We start from the raw sequence: 23,079 nt of genomic DNA, 5'->3' as shown, positions 1-23,079 counted from the left end.
TCATAATGCATTACATGAAGATTTACCTCTTTTTTTAAATCAGTTATGAATGGACTGCACATCGCCTTCTTGGACTGTTCCTCAGTTCTGGTACTGGAAGAGAAAGAGAAAAACAACCCCTGCATCATTCATAATTCTCTGATTTATAAATTTGGATTTGTTTGTCACCCTGTAACATAGCCCTCCTTGGCAATGTACAATGCTAATTTAAAACAGCTTTCTAGAATCTTTTCTGGAAGCTTGACCTCATTAATCTTCTAAAAGACAATTTGTTCACCATTATTGAACTTTTCCTATGATGCTAACACTAATGTTTCTCTTTTCTGATGCTTTAATCTATGACAGTGGTTCCCAATCTTTATGAATATGGGACCCCCTTTATAAGCACAATTTTTTTGTGACCCTCCCATTCTAATTGTAATTTTAGTCTCTGTTAATTGAAAAAATGGTGCGTGGCAAAATCACATCTCCAAATATCCCTTTCCATAATAAGCTTCCTGCCCACAGGGAGGTGTTGCTTTCTTTTCTGAATGCAAAGGTTCGTCAAATTGGTATCTCCCTCCCACCCACACACATAGTCTCAAGATGTACAGTCCTGTCTCCCAACACCAGTGGGTTACAGTGTTGGACTAAGATCCAGGTTAACATTCCCACCCAGCCATGAAGCCCACTGGGTGACTTGGGCCAGACACAGCCTCTCAGCCTGACCTATCTCACAGGGTTGATGTAAGGATAAAATGGAAAGTGGGGAAAACAATGTACACCACCTTGAGCAGCTTGGAGGAAAGGTGGGATATAAATGCAATAATAATGAAATAAATACATTTCAGCTGCAGTATGTGGACCCGAGCCTCAGCCAACCTGCTGCACTTTTTTGAAGTCGTCATCATCATCATCAAGAAGCAGCAGTATGGTAGTGGTGGGGATGCTAGATTGTGAAGACAAAAGGGTGGATAGGTTGAGGAGGTGGTCTAGTGCTTTCAGGCCTTGGGATGATCATCAGAACTTAGCATGCACTTGGGGAATAAGAGTGGAGCAGGAAACAGATCAACGCACGCCGCACGCACACACACAAACACATCTGCCCCTCCTGCAAGCATCTGCAGGCTTGCATGCATTTGGGCATGTGGGAGGGGGGGCACCCTCAACTGCTGCAGCATCTTGGAGAGAGAAGAATGTAGGTGGAAGAGAAGGGGGACACTGGCACACACACTTAGCCACTGAGATGGGGGGTGAGCAAGTCCTGAGCTTCCTCACTGCTCCTTGGCCCCATCTGGGCCAAAGGTAAGATCTGGGCGGCCTCGCAAATAAGAACAATTTTTAAAAGGAGGTGACAAGAGAAGCGGGGTCAAGAAAGGCAGGCAGGCAGGCTGTCAGGAAGAATGGGGGAAAGCAGCCCTTCCTTGCAGCCTTGCTTCTTTTTGCTTCACGAAAAGCCCTCTTCACTCGTTCTGAGTAAGGGTGTTGTCAGCAGCGTCAGTGTGAGGAGATGGGAGTCAGGATAGTAAATCCCCTCTTCCTGGTAGCACCTCCCTCAGCCTCCTTTGGCATCTGCCATATGTGGTATAGGCAGATGCCTGCCCTTGGCGTGCCTGAAAGATGCTCTGGTGCTTCAGCAACGTCCTCTCCTCTCGTTTGGAGCAAGGGGGAGGTGTCATCTGCAGCGGCAGTGGAGAGCAGACAACATCGAGATAGTGAAGACTTTTAAAATAATAAATGAATAATTCATTTCTTTACTGTTTGCGGCTCTCTCTGGATTACTTTGCAGCTCCCTGGGGGTCACAGGCCCCAGGTTGGGAACTACTGATCTATGATTTAAATGTTGTATATTGCCTTTTTTCTGTAGGCCTGTTTGAGGCATAGTGAAAAGCTGGGTATAAATTCCTTAAATAAATAAATACAATCTGCATCCAAGAAGATGTTGAGTGTGTTTTACCACATAATCTCAGTTTCCGTGGGGCAATGGTGAGGCCCATGAGCAGCACACCATGTGACCTGACTGTGTACTCTAGACGTATGCCCTAAAATCTTCTACACACTGAAGTTCTGAGGCAGACAAATGTAAGCGGTTCTCTCAAGGTACAGATTTTGTGAATTGACATTTATGGTCAGCTATTAGAGTGTTGGACTACGACCTGGGAGACCAGGGTTCGAATCCCCACACAGCCACGAAGCTCCCTGGGTGACCTTGGGCCAGGCACTGCCTCTCAGCCTCAGAGGGAGGCAATGGTAAACCACCTCTGAATTCCGCTTACCATGAAAACCCCATTTTAGGCTCGCCACAACTCAGGATCGACCTGAAGGCAGTACATTTACATTTTTATGTGCAAGAGCAGAATAAATAGTTAAAAAATATCTGGTGACTGGGGCTTGAGAGGATTTGTAGACTTTAAAGTTAGGATGGGGTTTTTAAAAATGTAGAGTAGTGTTTTGATTAGCGTGTTGGACTAGGACCTGAGAGACTAGGATTCAGGTCCCTACTCAGCCATGAAGCTCCCTGGGTGACCTTGGGCCAGTCACGGCATCTCAGCCTAATCTACCTCACAGGGTTGTTGCGAGGATAAAATGGAGAGGGAGGAGAATCATGTATGCCACCTTGAGCTCCTAGGAGGAAAGCTGGGATATAAATGTAGTGAATAAATAAAAAGTAAAACCCTATATTCTATTCATCTGCAATGTAGGATTGTTGTATTAATATATAACCACTGTTTGGCAAGGTCATGCAATTATGCCTCCCCCATCCAGCTGCTTATTCTAAATGAAAAATAAAAATGTTGGTTTACTTTTATAGGACTGATGAGTTGTGTGACTTTTATTTTAGTCTCCTGGGCACAATTTGGATTTAAAAAAAAACATTTTAAAGGGTTTTTTTTACACAACTTCAATCTCACCCTAAGCCTAAGAGAGCTGTATCCAAGTGTCTACTAAATTGAATTAGATGCGGGAGGCTGTGGAGTGGGGGTGGGGAAGGAAAGATGCATGCAAGGAGAACAGAATAGGTTGCCTCTTGTGTGCCTGGCAGGGCATGGCTTCTAATTGAGGCCAAACAGCTGGAAATCCCTTTTGTACTTCTGAGTTCCCGTTGCTGACATGATAATTAAACCCCTGAGACACACAGACCTCTCAGACTGGTAATGCGCTTTACTTTGACTGGATCTGTTGGGTCAGAAAAATTGAAGCAAGCATAGAAATACATCTGGAGTGGGAGAGGCTTTTTTCAATAATACCCTGATTAAAATGGATATTTAATGGCGGCTAGCACAGTTCCTATCATTATGATGTGTGGGGAAGGAGGGTTTATATACGGCAGGGATTCATGGGTGGGGTGGAAGGGATCTCTGTATGATCTCCGCACCCTCCATTTAGGCTTTATTTGTAAGAGGCGAGTTGTCCAGAGTTGGGGGTGGAGGCTTATTTTGCGCTTGTCACTCAGATACTCCTAAGTGTGATGCTTGACTTACCTTTTAGGAATTGACAGCATCTGTTCTCTTAACCACATAAAAAGAAGAGGAGTGCAGGTGGTGATAGAATTAAAGCTAGAGGCAACTTTAGTCCCTTCCCTGTTGATTCCAGCCATTGAGATTCAAGTTTGTTGTTACTTTGGTAGCTCCATTTTTCCATCTGTACCTCAAAGTGCATTTTTCTTTGGGTCATACTCAAGTGTGACAAAATGTCAGGAGATTGGCTGTTAGAAAGACAGATTCCACTCTTTCCTATATCTGGTTTCTCATTTTGTCTTCCAATTTTCCTAGTTATCTGATTCATAACAGAATTCTGGATTTTTAGTGATTCCAAAGAGGCCCAGGACTTTGTGTAATTTAAATATTAGAAGCTGCTGTTCTTCCTGATAGTTTGATATTATCCAAAGAGATAATATATTTACTTTTCAAAACTTTATTCTGATTTTGGTTATTGTTTATTATTATTCTTGTTATTTTATTGTATTGTTATTTTATTCTTCAACCTGGTGGCATCCAGATGTTGTGGATTAAAATGCCATTTCCCCCTGACCATTCATTATCCTGATTTGGGCTGATGTGTCCAACAAAATCTAAGGCACCAGGTTGGGTAAGGCTATTAATTAAATATCTTTAACTACTGATAGAAGGAAAATGTTTGGAATTGGGGAGAGGGAGGGAATCTCTGCACTACACTTGAGGAAGTGAAAATATATGAGTTTCATATACAGTAGGGCCCTGCTTTACCACATTCCGCTTTAAGGCGTTCCGCTGATGTGGTGGCTTTCATTTTCAATTTTAAAGGTATTTTTTTCTCTTTTGCGACGTTTCACGTCATTTTCGCGTCATTTTCACATGACGCGGCCCATTATAGTAAATGGGGTTCCGCTTTACAGCGCTTTCTGCTTTACGGCGGGGGTCCGGAACGGAACCCGCCATATAAGCGGGGCCCGCCTGTGTGTGTGTGTGTGTGTGTGTGTGTGTGTGTGTGTGTGTGTATATATATATATATATATGAACGTAATTGTGATTAACAAAACAGAGGTTTTTATTGTATTAACAAAACGTTTCAGCTTCCGCCTTCATCAGCTGCTAATATACAAATGCTGTTACCAAGGTGGCAGTTACAGAGCTTTGAGGATGGAATGCTCAGAGGGGCTTCATTTGCAGAAGCTAAGTGATGCTGGTATTATACAGCCACGAGAGTGGCTGTATACTATAGCCAGATTGGATTTTTCACATTCCACAATGTTAAATGGAAAATATCCCCACATGCTATTCTGATGCTTCCCATAAGCTCATTTCAAAACAAAACCTTACAAAACTTATAGTTCTGAACTCAGAAACACTTCCTTAACAATCCTGTCAATTTTCATGGCGATACACAAAACAGTCAGAGAGAATCGAGAGTTCAAAGTCTAAAAAGAGAAAAACCTCAGAGCCCTTTTGGACTTTTTTCTTGGAGAGTTCTCATAATCTGTTGAAATTCATTAAAAATCAGCCATGTTCACAGAGTACCTGTAATCCTAATACTGACGTTGCCCCATACTCTGACCTTCATCTACTGCAGTTTAAAAGTTAAAAAAATGCCTGGTTGATTTTTAATTAATTTAAGAAATTTTGGCTGGAAGCCTATTATAACGCGGGGCATGCTCAGTAAGGACCAACTGTTAGTGTTCTAAAAGCCTCACAGCTGCTGGGCTTGGGTAATCAGAGGGCCACACCCACATCAGAGGGGTGGAAAGGCAGAGGGGAGGACTGGGATGGGAGCAGGCAGGAGGGGGAGGGGAGAAGGACAGATGTGGTCGTTTGCATGTTTATTGAGTTCAGTGGGATTTACTCCCATGCAATCATGCTTAGGATAGGTAAAACTGACCATGGGGAGGGAAGCCTGAAGTGGACAGGGGAGGAGGCAGAGACAACAGCTCGCAAAAATGCTGCCACAGTAGGACCCTGGAACTTTGCCAAGGTGTTGCAGGTGGTCTGGGTGCCTTGTACTCCAGCCTTGAACTCAGGGCCGGCGCCAGGATGACTGGGCCCTTGGGCACCAGCTTGCCCCGGGTGTGTGGCTCCTGCCTGTTTCACCTACTTCTCTCTTGTCTCCTGTTGCTGCGTGCACTGTGTGCACAGGGCTGCTATCAACTGGAGGCTCCTCTAAGAGGCTGCTGTCCCCACCGCCATCTTGGTTGGTGGCACATGTGTGCGGTATGCTATGTGCACATACGCACATGCTTGCCATCAACCAAGATGGTGGTAGGAGCATAAGCTCCTTAAAAAAGCCTCGACTGCCACCTTGGTTGATGGCAACCCAGCACGCGCAGCCTCAGTAGACAGGAGAGAGAGGTAGGTGGAGCAAGCGAATGGGTGGGCAGCCTGAAAGCTCCCTCTTTGTGATCTGCGGCAGGGGAGCACTACTCCCCCACCTTAATGAGGGGCCCTTCAGGGGCCTCTGTGGGCCACGGGGCCCGACCATGGCCTCCCTTTTGCTCCGGCCCTGCTTGAACTCTTGACGGGATGCTGCTGAGATTCCCCTCTGAGCCTCGAGCTTTTAGAATAGGAGAGCAGGCCTTAAGTAGTCAATCTAGAGTGACTAAAAAAAAATCCTGTTTTAATCAGTAATTTACATTCTTTCTGTCCGCTAAAATTCTCTTTGTTCCTTGAGTATGGTGGTGCAAACTCACTTTGACATCTGCAATATATCAGTGGGAGTGTTTGTATGCTTTAATAATCTTGTGTGTAGAGGGGGAGAAGGTTATTTGGACAGTGGTTGGTGACTTCTTCGTTTCAGCCATCTAGCCCTGAGCCCCCTGTATCCTGTCTTGTGCTTTTCATTTCCCAGGGTTATAAATAAAAGTGTGTCGGTCTATGTTTACTTTTTTTAACTGGAGGCAACTCTAAGCTCTTGTCTGCAGGTCTGTCCAAGCTGGAACGTGAGGGGAATTCCAAAGAGGATTATAATGGCTTACTCAATATAGATCTTGAACTTGAGCTGCAGCTGAAAGACATGGAAATGAAAGTTGCATAACTCGGGGAAAGAGCGTCCTTCCTCGCTTTGGGGGGAAATTCTGGGTAACTGGGTGCCCTGGCATCGACATTTTGTGATGGTGTTGCCTAAAAACATCTGTGTCTACAAGCATGAAAGAATTTCCAAGCTTGGTCTGTGAGTGTAGAACTTGACTGTTTTCTTGGATTTGACTAGCAGTGACTGCTGTTCCTCTGCTGGTACTGCACAAATGTTTTTGCAGAACATCCATCCATCCTGTGGCCTGATCCTGTGGCCCATATTACTGTCAAATGCATGCATGGGTTTGGCTCTGTGTTTCTGCGTCTGATGTTGTAAATCCTACTGAAGGTTGCTGTGCTGCAGTAGTGCATGCCACTGTCCTTGCGCCACCAGCAGCCGCTGTATAATAAGTATATTGATGATGTACTTTTGATTAAGGGCAGAGAAGAGCCATGCCGAGGACAGGATTTAAGACAGCTGTCTGCCGGATCTGGCTTCTGCTATGTTGGGGGGCTGGCGGGTAGCTGAGGGGCATGGCTCTGCATTCACCAAGGCAGTTCTCTAGGAATGAAGAAAATCAGCAACAAGAGTCCACTTGTTTCTCAGGCCAGAGATCAGCTTTTATAGGGGGCTGGCAGGATCACATGACCACCAATGGCCTATAGCTGTTCAAGAGACATTGCTGGTGATATTATAGTTACCTTCTTTGACCAGAGATTGATGGGGGATGCACATAAATCCTGAAACCTAATTTCTGAGGGTTACGGGTTGAAGTCCCAACACCTACATGCCATAGATACTTAGCAGGAATACTGTTGGATAGGTGCTTAAGAAGGATGAATATAATGATAATGAAGTGCTGCATCAATGCAAGTAGCACTTTAAGAGCTAGAGACTTGCTTGCTAAAGAAGAAAAGAAAGTTGTGTTTTCCTGATGCCAGAGTCTGATGTCTGGTTCAGTTGCACTTCTACAATATACTGTATTTATTTCTGGGTTCTGTTTTGTTTTCTTGATTAATTGTAATGCTTTTATTTGCATTATTTTAAATGTATTGGAGAGGTTTTTGGGCCAAAAAGCAACAAAAATAAAATGTTATGAATAATAATTTATCATAATAATGAGCAGGTCCTTATAAGAAAGTAGGTTCTTAATGAAAACACCACTATATTATAAAGGTTAGTGCAACAGTCCCCAGTGTAGCACCACACTACCCTCAGACACCCTCTTGGTATTCACCAAGGGCCCTGCCTCTCTTTGTTTATTTACAAAAACTGAGACTTTTGGGGATGTTTTTTGGTTGGTTGGGGTGATGGCCTGCTTTTTTCTGTTTTTTTGGGGGGGTGTATAGTGTGTTGGTGGGGCTTTTTAGAGGTTCTGAGCATTGCCAGTTTGTCTTCTATCAAATGGCTATTTTGTGCTGCCCATGACAGTTTCTTAGTCTTCCAAATATGCCCCCAGGCTAAAAAAAAAAAAAAGGTTGGGGATCCCTGGGTTAACAGCTTGTTTTCCTCCACAGCTTTCTCTGGTTAATGGTCTGTCTCCTGCTTTGGTTTGCTTCAAATATAATCTCTTTTCAGTTTTTTATTCTGAAACTTAATCTGGGGTTTGCTTTCCATCTCTCCCCAGCCTGATCTCTGCCTTCATATCTCTCTCCCCCTGGTCCAAGGCTTCTGATACCTGCCTCCTCCATGACACACGGAATGGTTTGTTATTTTATTTTACAAGTTCTTGCCGCCAGAGATTGTGACAATCACAAGGCAGTCTGGGGGGGCTTTGTGTTCAGTTCCTTGGAGAGAGTGCCAAGGGATTGGGCTGGGTGGGGGGTGGCCGTGGGATAAAAAGCTCTGCAGGCAGTCTGTGCTTGGCAGGCTGACAGCACTTATTAGAGGTAACCTTCAGGAAATGCCACACACAGGCCTTGGCTGGTGCTTGTGCAGCATTTTTAAGGTTTGCAACCTCCAAGAGGAGCTCTTTCCTCCTCTCCCCTTTTTAGAGTTCTATGACCTGGCTTTCCTCCTGCATTGCTGGCTCTTGGCTCCCTTTATGGCCATAAAGTATATGATTTCTCATCTCCCTTCACAACACTCTCCCTCTTCTCACCTTTGCTTTTGAAGAATCTTTTTGTGCACAGCACAGAAAGGCATGTTCTAAAAAGGGACTGGCTGCTTAGGCCTAATAGGGGAGACAACTGGGGAGGGGTGCTGAGAGAACCCTTTCCCAGTGTACTAGTGGGGGATTGGTGCTACTTTGTCTTATCCATCTGGGGCTCTGCTATGTGGAGCCAGGGGTACAGCAGGCTGTTTTCTTGGACCGTGGGCTCCTACCCTAGTGCTACCCAAGCTCTCCTTGGAGTCTTTTTTAGAAAATTAATTTATATACCACTTAATGCCAAAATAGGCTCCTGAGCGGTTTACAAACACGTTACACAGACATTAAAATACAAATATCTGTAATTAAAATATACAGTAAAACAATTCTATGAAAACATTAAAATATAAACATCTATAATTAAAATACACAACAAAACAATTCCAGTAAAACAACCCCACAATTAAAACAGGAGACTCTGGCTGAGAAATCAAGAGAATGCCTGATCTATAGCAGATGTTGTTTTCCACCTATTTATAATGGATATCTTGTTCTTCTGGTGCAAAAACACCCCTCAGGGTGGCTTCCAACATTTAAAATTACACTGCCATAAAAACAGTATAAAACAATATATACAAAACAATCAACCAAGGAAGCAGGTTGAATAGTTGTTGTTGTGAAGATTGCTTGAACCAGTGCTACTGCTCTCCTCTCTCTGCCTCCCTCCCTCCCTCCCTCCCTCTCCCCCTCCCCCCCCCCCCGGTCTGATATATTTAAAGGAAGAAGGGGCTCCTCTACCAATTGTTCCTGCATACTTGAGGTCTTTGGAAGTCCCCTGGATGACATGCAAATTTGTGAAGCGTTCCATATTTTTTATATTTTGTTTTAATATGTTTCAAAGTATTTTGTTTTAAAGATGTTTTAGAGTGTTTTTAGTCTTTTTGTTTGCCACCCTGGGCTCCTTCTAGGAGGAAGGGCGGGATATGAATTTAATAAATAAATAGGCCGATAGTCCCAAAGAGTAGGGCCTTCTTGGTAGTAGCACCCTCCCCTTTGGAACTCCTTTCCTAGGGAAGCCTAAGAGCCTCTCTCTCCTGGACCCTTGAAAGTCAGTTGTTCGGGTCTGCCTGTAAAGCACGGGTGGAGATTTTTTTTTAATTTTTATTTTAGCCTGGTGGCTACATTCCCTCATAGGCAACCTTGGCTTTAAGGAATCTGTTTTAATCTTAACTCATTGTGTTTACCATTCTTTTAAAATGCAAGATGAAAAGTTGCCAGAATTACACACTGGATTCCAAGTTCTTTGGTTATGTTTCATATCCATACCTAGCCGTCACAAACTGCTAACAAATAAACAGGACTTTTTTTCTTCTCCAAAATAAAAACAAAGTAAAAGTAAAAAAGCTGGTGAAGCGGCATCCTGCTTTTGTACTTTCCCTAGAACAGCAAAGTGTGTCCCATTGCTCTGTGGAGGGCTGGGAAAATCCATAAGAGTGGCATTTCGGAAAGCCTACTCAATTATAATAATATTTATTTCTTGAGGTGAACTGAGTGAACAATGGGGGGGGGAGCCTGGAGGGTGGTGGCGGTAGGGGGGTTGCCTCATGGCTAAAAGTCTTGATTTACATTTGGTCCTAAAATATAAAACAAAATCAAACCCCGTGCCTTTCTCTTTTGTGGATTTAATTTCCAGGGTGCTCAGAATGGTCTCCTGAGTGCCCAATTGTCAATTTCAAAAGCTTGTAAAGGGCTGTGGGGTGGAGGTAGGGGGGGAAATGACTTGTGGTCTCCATAGCAACCCACCAGACGACAAATGGATCAATGCTGCTGCTGTTCGCCATCTGAAACTTAAGCAGGCCTGGCTAAATCCTGGGCCTGTCTCTCGCTGACAAGCCTTGGCCGAGGGGCCATTAGGGCGAGGGCACCTTGGGGCGGAAGTGTTCATGCCTCGCTGCACTCCTCTGATAGCGGACGCTTGGCATCTTCTGTAATGGGGTCACTTAGAAGCACCCTTGTGGGGGAGTTCCCCACCCCCACCCCTTGCCCCCCAGGTGTCTCTGATCCCTCATTGCTGTACCCTTCTCAGCTTCAGAATGCTTCTGTGTAGTGCAGTACGGCTAGTTCCTAAGTGACCACATCAGTAGGGGAGTTGGTGAGTCATGGCTGCTCTGGCTCTCAGCGGTGTTCTGGGGGACACATTGATTCCTCAACAACAGGATCAGCAAGGGCTGACAAGGTTCTCTGACTTATACAGTTGCCCGCCACTACTGATCTTCCCCTGCAATGTGCAGTCACAGGGAGAGCATTGGGCATGTTGTAGGTTGCACCCTTAGTTCATATGGGCTAGCAGTGAGGCTTGGCTCGCAGTTTCGTGTATTTATTAGATTGATGTAGTGATGTCCCTGTCCTTTCTCATAAGGAGCTCAGGGCTGTGTACATGGTTTCCCAGGCCTATTTTTATCCTCACAATGACTCCGAAAGGTATGGTAGCCTGAAAGACAATGGCTTTGACCCATTGAGCTTCACGGCTGAACTGGGGCTTGGACTCGGGCCTCCCAGTTTCTAGGCTGACACTCTAATCATTGCATCAGGGCTGGGGAATGTGTGGCTGTCTAGGAGTTGTTGGGACTCCCATCAGCCCGAGCCAGTATAGCCAGTGGTCTGGGGTGGTGGGAAGCGTACTTCCAGCAACATTTATTTTATTATTTATTACATTTATATACCACCCCATAGCCGAAGCCCTCTGGGAGGTTTACAACATTGGAGGACAGCAGCCTGGTTTTGTGGGTGAGGTCCACCTTCCACCTTTGTGACTGCTCTCGTGTCAGAGTCCCATGACTTGTCACCAGTGTGTCTACCTTAGCAGTGCTGCCGTGCTCGTCTTCCATGTAGATATGGATGCTTTCATATAGCCATGTAATGTTTGTCACCATATGTTTCAGTGGCCTGTCTATGCTTTCTCACTCCCTTTTGTTTTAGGTAGGAACAGTAAAAGTTACAAATAACAACTCTCTGAAGGGATACTATTATCCTTTCAGAATTTAATAATGTGACACCAGTGTGCATGTGTATATTTTTGAACTGGAGAGCTTGTTCTTCCCTCTAGGAATGGATCAATAGCAGGCCTTGTATCTGCGATGTGGAGGTTATTGCTAGTGTCAGCCAATGTCTGGCGCTGTTTTCTACATGGCCTTGGGTTGCTCTGCAGGACATTTAGGGTCATAGACAGTGCGTCTTTTCTGCAAGGAAAAAAGATGTCTGAAAGCTTGATGCGGGCCTCTTGATCACGCTTTTTAGAGAGAGAAAATGCAGTGCAGTGATGTCTTTCAGAGACTTTTGTATATGTCCTAGCTGAAGCACATAATTTCCAGAAACTGCTTGCTTCAGGGTAATGGAAACTTGTTGGTTGGCTGGTGCACTTAGGGATACGGAACCTGCTGATTTTCATATAAATTAACTGCAGATGGTGAACAGTTCTGAGGCTGCCCGTTCAGGGTCGAGATGAGAACCTGCTCTCACAGCCTGGATCTGAGTGATGGGATTGGCCAATCTGGCTGAATCCCGACAGCAATTTCCCACGCTGCTGGTTGTGTAATGTTAAGGGGAAACCAGAAGTGCAGGAAATGGAACCCACAAAAAAGAGGTACCATGTTGTATGGTGGTGGGGTTGTGCAAACATTCTGGAGCAATCTGTTTATGACCATGGGAAGCTGTCTTTATACCAAGTAGACATTGATACATATAGTTCAGTACTGTCTGCATTAACTGGAAGCGGCACTGCAGGATTTCTGACGGGTCTTTCCACCCGTACCAGGAGGTGCTTGAGATTGAACCTGACATCTTTTGCATGCAAAGCATGTACTCGACCACTGAGCTATGGCCCTGGTCAGAGGTTTCCTGAATACTGGCATGGTGTATATGTGGTGTTCACGTGTGTCAACTTGGTGCTGTATGAGTAGCGTGTGTGATGTAGGGGTGATGGATATGTTGTCTGTGGGTATGCATATAAGCATGAGAATGAGTGTGTATTGGTGGCCACAACTTCTTTGGCAACAGCCACATGTGAGGAACGTGGCCCTCAGGCCAAAACAAGCTAGCCACGCCTGGTATGTAGGATGTGTGGACCCCCACTTGAAAAGATGGCTAGTACTACCTTTTCTTTGAAGTTTCTTGTTTATTTGTTCAAGTGGAATTTCCCAGTTTCACCTCAAACTTTCACTTAGGGCAAAACTTAATGGCAGCTATGCGTGCAAGTGTTCTTCGCCGTTGGTCCCCAGGTGTTGTTGGACTGCAGCACCCATCATCCTTGACCATTGGCTAACCTGGCTGGGAATAATGGGAGTTGTAGTCCAGCAACCCAAGATTAAAGGAAATGGGTTTAAGCAGCCAGAAAAGTCCTCTGCTTTGAAGATCCACCTCACCCCCTCTTAGTGTAGGCCCTGGTCTACCACTATTGCAACAGTTATTGTCCTTGTGGGGACTATTGCTGGTTAAAGCTCCCTTGGTTGTCTTTGTTTTGGCTTAAGTGTTCATTGTTCACTTCTCACCTGCCCTTCCTTTCCCAAACATGGCACCCTCATGTTTGCACCTTGATACTGAGTCGAGAGGAATGAGCGGATGAACTGGGCCTATGTTCCTCAGTTGTTCTGTGGCTTTCTTCTTCCTCCATCTTGCGGATGTGCTTTTTTGCTTCTCCTGGGAGCCCCGAGGATTAGTGAAGATTTAAAGAGCTGAAGAGTGTGCACTGGATTTGAAGAACATTCTGCCGATGCAACTGCTCTGGAAAGTTTCTGGTGGTGCAGAGGAACCTGGGGGACCCCTTGTCTCCTCTCATATTCAGTGCAGTGATAAATCATTCATTCGCTCAGCACAGTGCTGTTCTCTCCATGGCTTTGTGTGTACACAAACAATCTGAGCCTTGGAAGGTGGCCTTTTATAAAGGCAAGATAAGAACCCAAAGGTTAAGTCACGAGGGAGGCTTCCAGTGGATAGATGTAAAGGTGAATGTTTGCCTTTTTGCTGCTTTTTCTTCCCAGAGCTCATAACAACAAGAGAGAGAACGAGCAACAAATTCAGGCTGCGTTGCACACAGTTCCTGCAGTTCAATACAAGCCTTGCAAAAAAGTTACTAGTTCACAAACTTTCACTAGTGCATCATGTATTCATGTTAATCATTTGTGAGTGTGACCCAGATACTTACATAGCAGGGGAGATACCATGATTGTGAAGGTGGTTTTCTGAGGGTGAGGCTCATCTATTGCAGAATGAAATTTAACAAGGATAAGTGCAAATTCTACACCTAGGAAAAAGAAACCAAAGGCACAGTGATAAGATGCGGGATATTTGGCTCAGCAATACTACATGCAAGAAGGATCTTGGGATTGTTGTTGATCACAAGCTGAATATGAGCCAACAGCCAAAAAACACAAATGCTATTTTAAGCTGCATTAACGGAAGTATAGTTTCCAAATCGCATGAAGTATTGGTTCCCCTTTATTTGATACTGGTTAGGCCTCATCTGGAATACTGCGTCCAGTTCTGGACACCACAATTTAAGAAGGATGGAGACTAACTGGAACAGATTCAGAGAAGGGCGACAAGGATGATCAGGGGACTGGAAACAAAGCCCTTTGAGGAAAGACTGAAAGAACTGGGCATGGTTAGCTTTGAGAAGAGAAGACTGAGGGGAGATATAATAGCACTCTTCAAGTACTTGAACGGTTGTCACACAAAGGAAGGCCAGGATCTCTTCTCAATCATCCTAGAGTGCAGGATATGGAATAGTGGGCTCAAGTTGCAGGAAGCCAAATTTCGACTGAACATCAGGAAAAACTTCGTAACTATTAGAGTGGTATGACAATGGAACCAATTATCTAGGGCGGTGGTGGCTCTCCAACACTGGAGGCGTTCAAGAGGCAGCTGGACAGTCACATGTAGGGTAGGCTTTAAGTAGGATTCCTGCATTGAGCAGAGGGTGGACTCGATGGCCTTATAGGCCCCTTCCCTCTACTATTCTGTGACGCCAGAGCAGGCAGCATCATAGCCTTCCCTGGCTTCCATGTTAATGATGGGACCTCTTTAGATTGGTTATTGCCACCAGTGCCCGGGAGTGATATATCCAGGTGATGGATAGGCATGGACTGACCCAGAAGCAGGAGAGTGGCAAGACTGAGAGGTGCGGAACTGGCCCTGTGGATAGTGCTGCAAAAGTGGCCAAGGAGGGAAAAGTGGAGTGGAGAGAAGGGGATACCTTCAGTTTCTCAGGCGAGGAGCAGTGCAGCCTTTGCTGACTGAGCCTCTTGGCTGTTGTGGCAGTCCTCTCTTTAGGTGAGCTTGAGTTAGAATTCAATTACTTGTGGAATTGAGTCAGGTCAAAGAATTTTTACCATGCATGTGTTAATTGACTTACCTATGCCAGGATGTTATCAGCAACGACGTTTTTTTTTTTTAAATGGTCACTCTTAAGAACATTATTTTTCTGCATCACATTTTCTTCTGGTCTCAAATTCTCCACTACCCCCAAAGCTCCAACTCAGGATAACACATCATGCAACTGATGGAGTCCACAAAAACTTATGACATAATTTATTTGTTAGTCTTTGACTCTGGTTTTACTTCAGCAGACTAACATGGCTATGGTTTTGGAAATGATTTGAATTCTGTCTACTTGTTCAAAAGTTAAATTTATTTAATGAATTCATTTATTGCCTTTTAAAAAATTTCTTACAAAGTGGCTCACAGAAACAAATTGATACATGCAATAACATAATTAAAACCAAAGCACACAATTGCAATACAATACAATACAAATCAGGCAATGGTAAATACTAAAACATTAAAACTGCCAACCTGTCATACCATAAAATCATAGAATGGAGTAACAGCTGCCTGATGCAATTACAAAAAGTCAGTGGTAAATAAGTAAGTTTTTACTACCTGCTTAAAAGAGTCTTAGCTCAGTGGTAGAGCATCAGCCTTGTATGCAGGAGGTCCCAGGTTCAATCCTCGGCATCTGCAGATAGGGCTGAGAATGTCCCCTGTCTGAAACCCTGGAGAGTTGCTGCCTGTCAGTGTAGACAGTGCTGAGCTACATGGGCCGATGGCCTACCTTGGTATAAAGTAGTTTAAAGCCTGCAGGGAAGGAGCTTGATTTAGGTCGAATGCGCCTGTATCCAACGTTAGTTTTATTCAGAGTAGACCCATTGAAATCTTTCTTGGTCATGTTAACTTCAATGGGTCTACTCTGAGCAGAACTAACACTGGATGTAACCCAATCAATGTAAGTGTTTTTTTCGGGGATGGGGGAGGGTTCTGATTTAATTGTGAGCCAATAGATGACATAGCAATAGGAACATTTTTGGCAGTGACACCAAATTTTGTTTTCCAGCCCAATGAACCCTATTGGCCCTGCTCCTTTGGGCTTTTATTTATTTATTTAAGAACTTATTTGTATACCACTATTTCATTTAAAAAAAAAATCAAAGCAGTTGAAAACATATAAAAAATGTACAATAAAAACAATGGAAATACAGTAAAAACAAAGGTCAACTTCTGTAAAAATATCTTTACATGTACTGCAAAAGACATATTTCTTTCTAGCTTTGGCTATATCTAGGCTGCCTGCCGTATTCATAGCTGTTGTAGAGGAGAGAGCCCACTGATAAAAAGGTGGCTTTTGGAAGAGTTGTGTCAGGGCGATGAGGAGTGACGTTAATTTCTCAGTTCAAGCAAGCCTGTCAAATAGGCCTTGAGTGCGATTGCAGCTGTTGACTCAGCTGCCAAAGGGGAATCCAGAGGGTGGAGTGAGGGGAGGGGAGAAGAGAGAGGGGGGAAAATTCATCTTGAAATCTGTCAGGGGCAGCAGGAGGTCTGGAGGGAGATTATTGATTACCGGCTGATCTTGATTTTCATTCTGCCTCTTGATGTTAAGGGCACAGAACATGGCGGGGGGGGGAGCGGCTTGTGTAGGGCTTTGAAAAGGATAGAAGTGGGGCAGCTGCGGTGTAAGAAGGAAACCTACTGATAATTTGTTTCTGTATGTTGTGGTCGTAGCCTGAGGTGGAAGGATTTTAGATCAGCACACTTTGTACTGCAGAAGTGTGATCTTTTTTTTTTAAACAAATATTAATTTCATTTACGAATCATTTCCTATGAAGTATCTCAAAGCAATTTTACAATACAGTAACACATACAGTGCCGTGAAAAAAGCATTTGCTCCCTGTCTGATTTTCTGCGTTGTTGCATATTGGGTTTTGGTTCAAGATCTGACAACATTCGGTGCCAAAAATATGCAACAACGCAGAAAATTAGACTTGGGGCAAATGCTTTTTCATGGCACTGTGTAAAACAACTTCAGTACAAATACTGATTGGAATAAAAGTCTTCACTTAGAAGGCTTGTTGAAAGAGGCAAGCCTTCAGCACACCCCGAAAAGACAACAGAGATGGCTCCTGTCTGATATGTAATGGGAAAGAGTTTCAAAGGATAGGTGCCACCACTCTAAAGGGCTGATTCTGACATTGTACAGAATGCATGTATGTACAGGATGCCCATGCTGGGAAAGGGCAGTGATTGGCTGGGTATATAAGGGATGAGGTGATCTATTTAGTATCCTGATCCCAAGCTGTATAGGATTTGTGTACCAGTACCTTGAACTTAGCCTGCTAGCTAATTGGCAACTGGTTATTAAGAAGTTATCACCTACTCTTTGATGGTGCAGGTACCAGGGCATGATACAGAACACAAAATAAATACAACTAGTCAAATCATAAAATAAAACAATACTTACTAAAATGTGCTATCACACAAATTGGACCCTACAGTTGGCAGGTGAGGCCTTGGTGGTGGTGGTGGTGCTGCTGCTGTGGGGGCTGCCCAGTTGGTGTTGACTTGTGACAGGGCATTTTCTATGGTGGCTCCTTGATTGTGGAATGTCCTCCCTAGTGAGGTCCTTCTGTCTCCCTAATTATTGACCTTCAGGAGGAATTTACTCAAGCATTTGATGGATGAAAGATACTGTTTCTGGAAGCCCTGAGATCACTGGTCGAGGTAATGTCTTTAACTGTGTTTACATTAAAAAAAAGTTTTATTGTTGATGTGTTTGCCACTCTGGTATCATTTGGGAGGAAGAGTGGAATATAAATTGATGTTGAAAATTGATATAAATAATACTGAAAGGTGCATGGCTTTAAAGATATGTATTCTCAAGAACAAAAAGTTTGTTGAAGCTAGGCAAGTCTAGGTCTATTCAGTGCCTGGGTGGGAAATTACTTGGGAACACCATATATACCACCCTAGGTTCCATCATGAGATGGGAGGAGAGCTCAGCTATATGTGGAGCTTATATGTGGAGTTCCATTCCCCCTGCACCCCAGTATTCATCCTCCCACCTCTGCAATGATCAGTAGGCATTCCATGTCCACTGAGCATGCTTGATTCTCATCAGGCTGTTATTGGATGGCTGGTTGATTTTGTTTTGTTTTTTAGTTTTCGGATGCTATGGGGTGGATATGTTTGTGCCCAATTCCAGCTACATTAAACTGTTTAATTGCTCCTTTGATGTCTATGGGCAGCTGTTTCTTGGGGACAGTTAAAAATAGCTCCTCAGTGTGAACCGGGAAGTGACCTATCCAGATATTGAAATGGTTCTTTCTGTCCTTTCTATCAGCCTTGCCTAACCTGATACCCTTCCGGTGTTTTGAACTACAGCTTCCATCATCCCCGACCATTGACTATGCTGCCTGGGACTGATGGGAGTTGGAGTCCAAAAACCTGGAGAGCACTAAGGTTTGGCTTTATATATGTGTGCACGTTATGTTCTCTGTTGTCCCATTCCAGCCACTCTCTTTTATTTTGGCTTTCCACCTAGTTGTCACTTTCCCCCCACTCTCACTAACCTTTCCCAGCTATAAGCATTATTATGTGGCTATAGAGTTGTTATGTGGATTTCCCCCCTAAATTTCTTTTGAGTGTCTACATGCCTTGGGATTTCCCCGAGTCTCTGAATCCCTCTGTTTTCTGCATGGGTGGTGCAGTTTGGGCTTACACGAGCTCCAGAAGATTCAAGTTGGGGCTGGTATGTACAGTGCCTTGCAAAAGTACTCAGACCCCTGACCAATGCTCTCATATTATTGAATTACAAATGGCACATTGTAATTTCATTCTGTATGGTATTTTATGTTGAAACACTGAAAGTCAAAATCAATTATTGTAAGGTGAGATTGGTTTTATGTTGGGAAATGTTTGTAAGAAACATACAAAATTGAAACATGTTGCTTGCATAAGTATTCAATCCCTGTGCTGTAGAAGCTCCCAGTTTACACAGATGAAAGGAATTCCCTTATCGAGGACACAGTTACCTTACCATTGGCCTCCACCTGTGAACCATGAACGTTGCTGTCACATTGTCAGGATAAAAGCTCCACTGTTGAAGGATCATTGGTCAGGCCGTGGATCTAAAGGAAAATGAAGACCAAAGAGCATTCTACAGAAGTGAGAGATAATGTAATACAAATGCATAGGTTAGGAAAAGGGTACAGAATAATATCCAAGTGTTTGGATATCCCAGTGAACACAGTTGGATCAATAATCACGAAGTGGAAGCTGCATCACACCACCCAGGCACTGCCAAGAAAAGGCCGTCCCTCAAAACTAAACGCTCGAACAAGAAGGAGACTTGTGAGATAAGCCATAGAGAGGCCAACAATCACTTGGAAGGAGCTACAGAGTTCATTGGCTGGGAGTGGAGTAATGGTGCCCCAGTCAACCACATCAAGGGGTCTGCATAACACTGGCCTGTATGGGAGGGTGGCAAAACAGAAGCCATTACTCAAAAAGTACCATCTGAAAACACATCTGGAGTTTGCCAGAAAGCATGAGAGTGCTCCAGCTGTGATGTGGGAAAAGGTTTTGTGGTCAGATGAGACCAGAGCTTTTTGGCCAAAACTCTCAAAGGGCTGTGTGTGGCGCAAACCTAACACTGCCCATGCCTCAAGACACACCACCCCTACAGTGAAGTATGGTGGTGGCAGCATCATGCTGTGGGGATGCTTCTCATCAGCAGGGACTGGGCATCTTGTTAAAATTGAAGGAAGAATGGATGGAGCAAAACACAGGGAAATACTGCAAGACAACTTGCTTCAGTCCGCTAAAAAACTGAAGCTTGGGAGGAAATTCACTTTTCATAGAATCATAGAGTTGGAAGGGGCCTTGTAGGCCATCGAGTCCAAGCCCCTGCTCACAGCAGGAAATCCACAGCTAGAGCATCTCCTGCAGATAGCTGTCCAGCCTCTGCTTGAAGACATCCAGCGAAGGGGATCCCACCACCTCCCTAGGCAGTCGGTTCCATTGCCGAACTGCCCTTACTGTCAAGAAGTTCCTTCTAATGTCCAATCTGAATTTACGCTCCTGCAACTTAAAACCATTAGACCTAGTCCTACCCTCTGGGGCAGCAGAGAAAAAATCTGTACCCTCCTCTATGTGACAGCCCTTCAGCAGAACAATGATCCCAAGCACAAAGCCTTTTCATTTTTCATATATAACAACACGTAAAAAAAAAAATACAGTACAGAAATTGTATTTGCTTTGGTTTGTCAGATGTACAATACCATTTCTGTCATGATTCTTATTTACATATTATGTAGGGAGAATATGAGCAGCAGTGCATTGTTCCATCTAACTTATCAAGTCTGTCCACTAAAGTTTTTCTGAAATTGATGATGAAGTTCCACTTTTCACTAGTTCTTGACCATAGAATGAATCTGTACCCCTGTCCTACGGGATAGTCTTCCATGTTTGCCATGTCATTCTTTCCATTAAGGCATATTGAAATTTTCCATTCTTGACATATCAAGCCCTTGGAGTAGATGCTGCTGGAAGGAGGCTATAAGTCCTGAAAGGCTGCTCATGAATAATATTTTTGTTGGTCCAGACTAGCATTCACTGCCTAACAGGCAGAAGGGGCTAAAGAGAAAAATGCTGAGTCATGTTCTTCCAGATACATTTTTTTCTCATAATGCTTTTTGGATCTTGACAAGAGATGCATTCTTATTCTCATTTTTCATTCTCATTCTCATTCTCTCTGTTTGTGTTTATACTTGTTAAAGCTTCTCCCTCTGCAGCAGTACATTAAATCCCCCAAACAGTTTATGATTGCTCTTCAAACATTATGCTGAGAAGCCAACACCCATGGATCCTTATTTATTATGTTTTTATATCAACTCAAGCTGGTATTTATTCATCAGGGATCCTGTGGCCCTCCAGATGTTGTTGGACTACAACCGCCACCATCCCTGGGGGATCATTGTCCGTGCTGTCTGGGACTAATGGGAGTTGGAGTCCCCCTGTGTCTGGAGGGGCACAGTGTCCTAGCTTCCATCCCCAAACACCACAGCAAGGCTTTTCTGTCAAATAACAGGGAGAGTTTTATTTAGAATAGCTCCGCGCCAGCTCAGCAAGGATCTTAGGATACTGAGGATCTTAAACAAGAGTCTGAGAGCGGGGTCGGGTATATCAGACTGGACGGTAGCAATGAAGAATGTCCTGTCAAGTTTGCAAAACTTTCCCTCCCAGGTTTAAAAGAACAAGGTGTGGCGAGGTAGTTTGCAGTACTTTCACCCCACGGCGGATGGCTGTGCTTGGAGGCCGATGCTTCTGCGAGGAGACTGTGACTGCTCAGGCCGACGGAGCTGGCACTAAGTCTTGAGTGACAGCACAGTGACCTTCCTCTTCCTGCTGCTCCACCTGCTGCATAGGTGGCTCCCCCAGTCCCCAGCGGTGTGTCTGCTCTGGGGATGGGGATGAAAGCCTCTGCTGCCTCATCTCCAACAACCTGAGGTCAAGGGGCTGAGTCTTCCCCCCCCCCCCGGCTGGCTCCTCCTCGGTCATCCCCATGTCTCCTCCCTCTCCTCTTCATCTGTCAAACACTACCAGCCCAGCCCAGACCCTGCTGGGACTGCAGGGCCCACGACATACAAGTTCCGCCATCCCTAGTGTTAGGGGTGTAGTAGCCATGACATTAGTTCATTGACTGGCCTTGTGTGCATGGTTTCTTTTCACTAAATAGCATTCACAGGGCCCCTCAGTCTGGATTGGATTCATGGGCTGTGAGTATGTGTTTGAATCCCTTGCCCCCACCGTTCCTCCTGATCTTTATCTCCCCTTCCCCTTGAATAGATGCTATTTTTCTCACAGGATAGAAAGCTGTTCTTGGCTGCCATGGCATCTTTTCTCCTGAGATAAATTTAGCAGCCAGCGTGGTGTGGTGGGGGTAATCTAGGTTAGGACTGTGGTGGGACAAATCTCTCCCTCCCCCCCCCCCCGTTCCTCTGGTGAACTCCATCTAGATTGGGGCTTTTGTGGATGCTGTGATTAATGTTACATCTGGTGTGGCTTTAGGGCAGGGATGGAGAACATGTGGCCCTCCCAGATGTTGCTGGGCTCTAAACTCCTATCAGACCCAGAGAGCATGGAGCAGTAGAGGCCTCAGTCTGTCCTCAGTCCCCACCTGTCTGCCTTCTTACTTACAACCAGCCCGTGGGTGGCCCTGGCTGCCAGCTCCTTTGTCCTCAGTCTCAGTTTTAGGAACACAGGAAGCCGCCTTATACTGAGTCAGACCCGGGGTTCATTTACTCTGATTGGCAACAGTTCTGTAGGATTTCAGGCAGCGAGCCTCTCCTAGGTTTACCTGGAGATGCAGGGAATTGAACCTGGGACCTTCTGCATGCAAAGCATGTACTCTACCATTGAGCTTACAGCCCCTTCCCTTTGGCCAAAAACAGAAATACCTCTCTCTGTCTCATTGGTTCTGGCTCCACCTGTTCTTGGGCTCCCTGCCTTTTGCCCTGTTAGTCCCAGTGGACACTAGCCACAACTGGCATGGACAGTGGTCAGGGATGATGGGAGTTGTAGCTCAACAACATCCGGAGGGCGACAAGTTCCCCATCCCTGCTGTAGGAGCAAATAGTCCATGTGCATAAAGTGGCATGGTTGGGGTGGGCTGCCAGTCTCCTACCCTGCCAAAGAAGTGCCCCCCCACCCCTTCACCTCCAAATAGTTCCACTACTGACTCTCACGGTGTTTAATTACACGTATCTTGGCTCATCTGTCAAATGACCGCAATGCAACTCATGCCTCTTCCAAGCTGTACTATTGATAAGCAAATCAAATTGCTCCCTCCCTCCATTTATCTGGCAGCTGCCTGTTTTTCTCTTTTTAATTTTTATTTCCCTCCCAAGGGAAGCCAATTTTTTTATTTTCAAATGAGACTTGGGAGGTAGAGATGAAGGTCTCTGGAGTCCTTGACGTCTTTATGGATGGGAGTTTGTTCCTTTTTCTCCTCTGCCAGCATAATTGTTGTTTTGGGCTTTGTCTAACGTTACAGTGGTACACCGTGTTGCTCTCTATTTTTAGCCTGTTCTGTATAGGTAATTAAGTTGTCCTCTATTGTCGTCCCTCACTCCTCTGTGCTGGTGGTGACGATGACTCAATATTGTGCAAACCCATCAAAGCAGGGCCTCTTCTTTTTTTGA

The 23,079-nt window shown here is 44.7% G+C and overlaps 1 protein-coding gene across 15 annotated transcripts in view; it reads left to right on the top strand.

Annotated features, from left to right (window-relative positions):
• Nucleotides 1–23,079, top strand: part of NCOR2 (nuclear receptor corepressor 2) — a 477,973-nt gene that overhangs the window by 27,860 nt on the left and 427,034 nt on the right. Inside the window, exon 2 of one of the 15 annotated variants that reach the window (XM_061603061.1) lies at nucleotides 8,090–8,166. The exons of the other annotated variants lie outside the window; for them this stretch is intronic. The gene's annotated coding sequence lies outside the window, so the exon portion shown is untranslated. The remainder of the gene's footprint in view (nucleotides 1–8,089; nucleotides 8,167–23,079) is intronic. 15 annotated transcript variants of the gene reach the window in all.

This window comes from Rhineura floridana, chromosome 19, assembly GCF_030035675.1.
Source record: "Rhineura floridana isolate rRhiFlo1 chromosome 19, rRhiFlo1.hap2, whole genome shotgun sequence".
Taxonomy (NCBI): Eukaryota; Metazoa; Chordata; class Lepidosauria; order Squamata; family Rhineuridae; genus Rhineura; species Rhineura floridana.
This window is presented reverse-complemented; position numbering and strand designations above follow the sequence as displayed.